Raw genomic sequence first — 7,138 nt, 5'->3', positions numbered from 1 at the left:
ATTTCAGCAAACCAGGTTGTGTCATCTGCATATCGAAGGGTGTTAGTGAGTTTTCCTCCAATCCTGATGCCACATTCTTCTTCATATAGTCCATCTTCCTGGATTATTTGCTCAGCATACAGATTAAATAAGTATGGTGAAAGATACAATCCTGATACATACCTTTTCTGATTTTAAACCACACAGTATCCTATGCAGTATCCACCACTCATCTGTCAGTTTGTCATACTGTGGTGGCTTGCAAGTTGCTGTGATGTTGGAAGCTATGCCACCAGTATTTCAAATACCAGCAGGGTTACCCATGGTGGACAGGTTTTAGTGGAGCTTCCAGACTAAGACAGACTAGGAAGAAGGACCTGGTAGTCTACTTCTAAAAAAAAAAACAATAATTGGCCATTTCAGGTTACCAACCCATTATTACTGACTTGTAATATGTTTCCCACTGGCTTGGTATTTTTTGAACTGCAAAACCAGTAACTATTTGTCAGTCATGACCAAGTCTTTACCTTGTTAAAATAACCCTGAAGACACTTCTGACAAATGAGGTCAGTATCTCGGATCTGAACACTGAGCCACCGTTCTAGCTCTAGCTCTAGAAGTCTCTGAAGGTTCATGTTCCCAGACTAGACAGACATATCCAGGCATGGCCAAACATGCAGTATGGCCCCTTGCCCTGGTATGCTGGTGATACAGGGCAATAAAAAATATATATGACCTCAATACCTATAAAAATGAATCAAAAGGCTTTAGGTGCTGTATGAGAGTATACATTATGCTGTTGTAAACAGACTCCTCAAAATAGAGTGCCTTGAACAACATAGAAGTTTATTTCTCTCATATATAATAGTCCTCTATCTGGTGAGGAACTGGGCTCAACAATGGGTCTGATAATTATCTTCTGTGGCTAATGTTTGGCTGTGAAAATCCTGGTGGTACTTTACCCATGATGAGTCCCAATAGTTGTTGCCAGAGGATAAATTTTAGAATTATTTTCCAGAAGGAAAGTGGTAAGGCCAGAGCCATTCCATCATAGAAATATCTAAATTAAGGATCTAAGTTATAGAACAATTACAAGTGGTATAGGAGACAAGAAAAGCTGAATGGGAGAATGTCATTGTTTGAATTATGTCCCCCCAAAGATGTATGTATCAATTTGGCTGGGCCATGATTCCCAGAATTGTGTGGCTGGCTTACATTTTGTGATTGTAATTTTATGTTTAAGAGGATTAGGGTGGGATTGTAACACCACCCTTACCCAGGTCACATTCCTGATCCAATGTAAAGGGAGTTTCCCTAGGGTGTGGCCTGCACCACCTTTTACCTTACAAGAGATAAAAGGAAAGGGAGCAAGGAGAGAGTTGGGAATCTCATATCACCAAAAAGCAGTACCGTAGCAGAGCACGTCCTTTGGACCTGAGGTTCCTGCGCAGAGAAGCTCCCAGACCAAGGAAAGACTGATGCATCACAAAGACCTTTCTCCAGAGCCGACAGAGAGAGGAAAACTTCCCGTGGCGCTAATGGCTTGAATTTGGACTTGTAGCCTATTGGACTGTAAGAGAATAAATTTCTCTTTGTTAAAAGCCATCCGCTTGGGGTATTTCTGTTATAGCAGCACTAGATGACTAAAACAGAGGATAAAAGGAAGGGTCACCCATGAGAACAGACCTGGGATAGCTCCAGAGACTGAGAACTTCTTTTACACATTTCCCATGTGTTTGCGTGGTAATTCCAAGACATTTAAAGAGGCCCGGACATCTTTCCATTCTGTACTCTTTAGAAGGAAGTCACTATGCTCAGCTTCCACTTAATGGATTGGGAATTAGACTCCACATCTTTGTGGCAGGTGGGGGGTGGGAAAGAAGTATCTACATAAATTGTTTGGAATTCTTCTTCTGAATGGGAGATTTGTCTACTCATCATCATTTATTTATTAATTCAATCACTTATTTATAACAATTTGGACGTATGGATATTTATTTTATACTTTTGGTTATAATCTAATACTATTTTATTTATCAGTTTCAACCTGGTCTAGCAGTGAAAATTGCGGTAAAAAGGGGTGCTGGGGGAACCTGCCAGAACATGAGCGTGTCTGCTACAGGAAGTTTGCAACAAAAGCATTCTTGGAGGAAGTATTCAAATAAGAAAAAGGAAAAGAGATCAAGAAGATGCTGCAAAAGATAATAGAATTAAGGATGATCAAAAACCATGGAAAATGTATTGTTGTCTAACAAACTCACACACTATTTAAATATTTATATTTAAAAATATTTAAAACATAGGTGGTGAAAGTTCAAAGAGACAGGACAGCCTATGGAATATAATCTATTGCAAGGGAGATGGTGGAGGATCTGGCTGTGCAGGGCTGGGATGCAGGCAGTGGGACAAAGTTGTTGGCATCTGTCATGGTTTGAATTACGTCCCCCCAAAAATGTGTGTATCAGTTTGGCTAGGCCATGATTCCTGAGACTGTTGATTTTCCTGTATGTTGTAAACCTGCCTCTATGATGTTAATGAGGGAGGATGGGTAGCAGTTGTGTTAGTAAGGCAGGACCTGATCTACAAGACTGGACTGTGTCCTGAGGCAATCTCTTGAGATATAAAAGACAGAAGTGAGCAGTGAGACGGGGGGACCTCATACCATCAAGAAAGCAGCGCCGGGAGCAGAGCGCGTCCTTTGGACAGGGGTCCCTGCGCTGAGAAGCTCCTAGTCCAGGGGAACACCAAAGAGAAGAAGGCTGACAGAGAGGAAAAGCCTTCCCCTGGAGCTGACGCCCTGAAATTGGACTTTTAGCCTACCTTGACTGTGAGGAAATAAACTTTTCTTCATTAAAACCATCCACTTGTGGTATTTCTGTTATAGCAGTACTAGATGACTAAGACAGCATCCTACCCTATCATCATGAGTGAGAGCTGTGCTATCCTATCTTTGCCTTCCTAGATCCCTGATGGCACGAGCCGTCTGAATGTGGCGCTTAATCCATGCCTTCCAGGATCCCTGACTCTTCTAGAGATTCTATAGTGGCACATTCTTTGATCAAATACTTTGCTAGTAAAACTGGGTGAAGTTTACTGTTATCTGATTGTTGGCAACCGAAAAACTGAGTGAAACAATCAGCATTAAAACTTAAATGATGGATACTTTTCTTCCGTAATATGATGATCTTCAGTTAGATCTTAGTTGTAGAAGTGATATCAAATAGCTTTCAGGTGATTATTCAAGCTTCTGTTCTATGTACTGATTTCTTTGGCTCACCATGAGCTAATGGCTCACCATGAGCTAAATCTATCTTTCGTTGTTGTTTTCTTTTTTTCTAGTATGACTATGTCCTTCTGATGCATTGGCCTTATTTGAGAAATTCTTCACTGATAAGAGCAGCCACGCAATTTCTCTTTGACCTCATAAAACTACCTAATCAGTAAGTCCTTTACTAACTTTTGTCACACTGTCATTTAAATGACTAGTTCTAAACTATTACAACTTGTTTCAAATTCAGACTCTTTTTTAAAAAACATGAGGAAATATTTGTTTAATGCTTAATTCTGAGGATTATTCTCAGAGACTCTTTTTCATTAAACGCAGGGTGAATTGTTGGAATGTGTTACAAAGAAGAACACCTAGGGATTTCTAACGTAGGTTGCTCATTGATATTTTGAGAATTACTGATTTAGGAACACATAGCAATTATAGAGCAAGCTTTTTTTTTATTTTTTATTTTAATGTGCTCTGGAATCATTTTAATTAAAGTTAATTATTCTTTATCCAGAATAATATGGCACAGGTGTTGATCAGAAATTCTCAGACTTACATGGGCATCTTAGAATTACCTGATGATTTTTTAAAAATTCAAGTTAAGGTTGTAACAAATAGCATGATTTAGGTCTGAGCTGAGTTCCAGGACTGGATTGTTAAAATTACCCCAACCTTTAATCTTATGAAAAGTATGGGAAGGACACTACTATTTTTGTAAAGTTCCTGTTCATTTGTCAAGGAGGTAGAAATTGGTATTAGAGTAGATTTTGTCTATTCTCTGAGCTTCTTGCATAATGTTCCTCATCAAGGGGCTGCTCATAAAAGCTGTTTCTAAGATAATGATTATCAACCAGAATATTGTTCATGGACTTTTAGCTTTATCTATCTTAAAAAAAAAGTATGTGTATATGTGTATGTTTATGTGTATGTATAACCCCTTGCCGTCGAGTCAATTCTGACTCACGGAGACCTTATAGGACAAAGTAGAACTGCCCCATAGGGTTTCCAAGGAGTGGCTAGTGGATTCGAACTGTGGAACTTTTGGTTAGCAGCCAAGCTCTTAAGCACTGCGCTACCAGGGCTCCATATGTATATGTATATGCATATGTATGTGTGTGTATGTATCTTGGCACTGACTGTGCTTCAACTTTAGAAAGATTTTACAAGGCAAATATGTGGTATATTTTCATTCCAATGACATATATATATATCCTTAACAAACAACATATTATGTACTATTCATAATTAGAATTTGGAATTCCATGAAAGGTAAATAGTTGTGCTGCTTCTGGGATAGCAGCTGGTATTTTTCTTGAGGGAAAAACAATAACCCTGCAATGTGTGACTAATCTCTTTTCAGCAAAGAGGTATGACTATTGGTGATAAACAAACTCATCGTTCTTTGCCTGACACAGGCAAAGGAATTCATTTCAATTAGTAAAACTATTTCTATGAGCCCGATGTCAGGAGAAAGGGCTTAGCATCCATCTTAGAAACTAACCTTCTTGTCTCACATTTTCAGGGAACTATTTTTTGTGGAGGAGAGGGTTGAGTATGACATAACCAAATCAATGAAATGATAATATTTTAGGATTTAACTCTATTATAATTATATAAAATCCAGTCATTGTGAATTATAGAAACTAACCTTGAGATATGACTTATATTGACAAGCACGTGTGTAATTTATATCCACTCCGCTAAAATTAGATTAATAAATCCTGTCCAATAGTTGTAGATTAATTTCCCTCCCCCCCCCCCGCCCCCACACAGTATGCCTGCAGTTCTAGGATATAAGCTAATTAATAGATGGAATCCTTAGAAGGTAGTCTCTTCTCCTTTGTGAAACATTTTTTTTCTAGAAAAAAATGCTAGAAGAGTCCTAATTATTTATTCAGTATTAAAAAAAAAAAAAACAAATCCACTCGCTGTCGAGTAGATTCCAACTCATAGTGTGAGCTCTTAACCACTGCGCCATATAAAAACTAGGAAATAAAGACAGCAACACAAATGCCTTATTACAAACTGTGTATCAATCAGCTAAAGCCATTATTCACTACTTATTCAAATCTCAGCAGCCCTTTCAGAAACAACCTGCCCCTTTTCACTACAATGTTTTAGACTAGCTCATAAATCCCCCTGTTCTGTCTGCTAGGGGCTTTTGTGTGTGCTTCAAACCCTTCTCTCATTAGAGTATGTCAAAATCCTTTCCATCAGCTTAGTGACTCACAGAGGTCTTTATTCATCTCCTGCTGCTGGATCTAGCCACTTACCTAGTGCTTCTCAAGAGAAGCCCTGTATATTAAGCGATGCATAGGTTTTTCCAGTCTGCAGCTTGCCTCCCAAACTGCTCCTTCAGTTTTAGCAGGCATTTTGTTACCACTTAGGAATGGAAAATACCACACATTGTGTACGGTCATGTACAAGTTACCCATGACTGGTTTCTTCTACTTGTTGTTTTAAGGCACTGGAGTGAGTGGTTCTTTATTATACCACTTTAGTGTGGAGATAGATAACTTATACGAGGCTGAGCTAATGATGGCTAATTTTTATTGAGTCCTTACTATGTGCCAGACACTATTATGAACTCTTTACGTTTATTAGCCATGGAACCATCAAAAGAAGACCAGGCTTTTAGCAATATTATGAGTATCCTCATTCTTCAGAGGATGGAGTAAGGCATGTCAGCAGCTTTTGCCTTTCCACCACATGGGGAGAGCTTCTTTCAGAATGGAGACTTCCCAGAGGAAATAGAACCAAGGTATGTAGAAAGACAGATTCCTGACAATGTCATTTAAATACTTGGATATGGTCATGGCTGAAGCCATATCTGCCCCTGGACTGTTCAGTTATGTAAGCTAGTGATTTTTTTCTTCCTCCTTTTTGTTTTTCTTCTTTTGAAGAAAGTCAAAATCAATTTGAGTTGAAGTTCTGTTACTGGTAAACAACAAATCTGATACCCAGACTCCATCCACAATGATCTGCAACGATCATGATCTAATTGGTCAGTTAGGTCCACGCATTAGTATATTAAGATGTGTTCCTCTGATGAGTCTAATGCACAGTCAAGGTTCAAAGTTGAGTCCTTAGAGAATATATCTTATGTAGATGAAATTTGGATAAAATATGAATAAGCAAGGAAAACAGAAAAGCAGACTACAGCCAATAAAGATTAGTCAGTAAACAAGTATTTATTGGCTATTTACCATGTGCCAATTGTTTTGGAAGCACTAGATTTACTCTAGCGGAAATTACCTATATATAGGTCTTTCCCTCACGGAAACAGTAGGCCCAATGGAAGAAACAGTAAACGGAGAAACAGAAAGAGTTACAAATAATAATTTAAATAATACAAATATGCAAAATGTTATAAAGGAGAAGTATAAGCTGTCATCAGGACAAGTAGTAGAAGGAAGGCCTGTGCTCGTGCAAAACAGCTGTAACTAGGAGGAAAAGAGACATTTGTAAATATAGATAAGATGGACTACTTCAAAGGTAAAAGTCAGCCTAAATCTCTATTTTAGAACTAATCTCTCCCTTAGATTTTTGTACATCCTTTCTTCTTAGTCAGCCTGTCTTAAATTGAGTTGATTTATCAGGAGTCATTTCTCCTAAAAGTTCTACGAACCTGTGAGTGATGGACAATTAACAACAAATGCAATGATGTCACAGAGCAGGAATCTGGGAAGCCTGGCAATGTTAGCATCCTTGCCAATCCAAACTGACTCTAGAACTCCAGAGATGGAAAGTGTTAGTGTAGCATAATGTCTATCACATGAGTCGGTGTGGGCATACAGTTAATTTCATCGAGAATAAAGTCAATTAAAAGTTACAGTCTTTAAATCAGAGAAATAAATTTAATTCATAACCTGCCATTTTTGGTCT

The 7,138-nt window shown here is 38.3% G+C and overlaps 1 long non-coding RNA gene across 1 annotated transcript in view; it reads left to right on the top strand.

Moving 5' to 3' along the window:
- LOC111820552 (uncharacterized) overlaps positions 1–5,935 on the top strand; it is a 17,032-nt gene extending 11,097 nt beyond the window's left edge. The window contains exons 3-4 of the long non-coding RNA XR_002824079.1: positions 3,319–3,419; positions 5,858–5,935. This is a non-coding gene — a long non-coding RNA (uncharacterized LOC111820552). The remainder of the gene's footprint in view (positions 1–3,318; positions 3,420–5,857) is intronic.
- Positions 5,936–7,138: the final 1,203 nt, after the last annotated feature.

The sequence above is a fragment of the Trichechus manatus genome, unplaced genomic scaffold (genome assembly GCF_000243295.1).
Source record: "Trichechus manatus latirostris isolate Lorelei unplaced genomic scaffold, TriManLat1.0 scaffold00041, whole genome shotgun sequence".
Taxonomy (NCBI): domain Eukaryota; kingdom Metazoa; phylum Chordata; class Mammalia; order Sirenia; family Trichechidae; genus Trichechus; species Trichechus manatus.
This window is presented reverse-complemented; position numbering and strand designations above follow the sequence as displayed.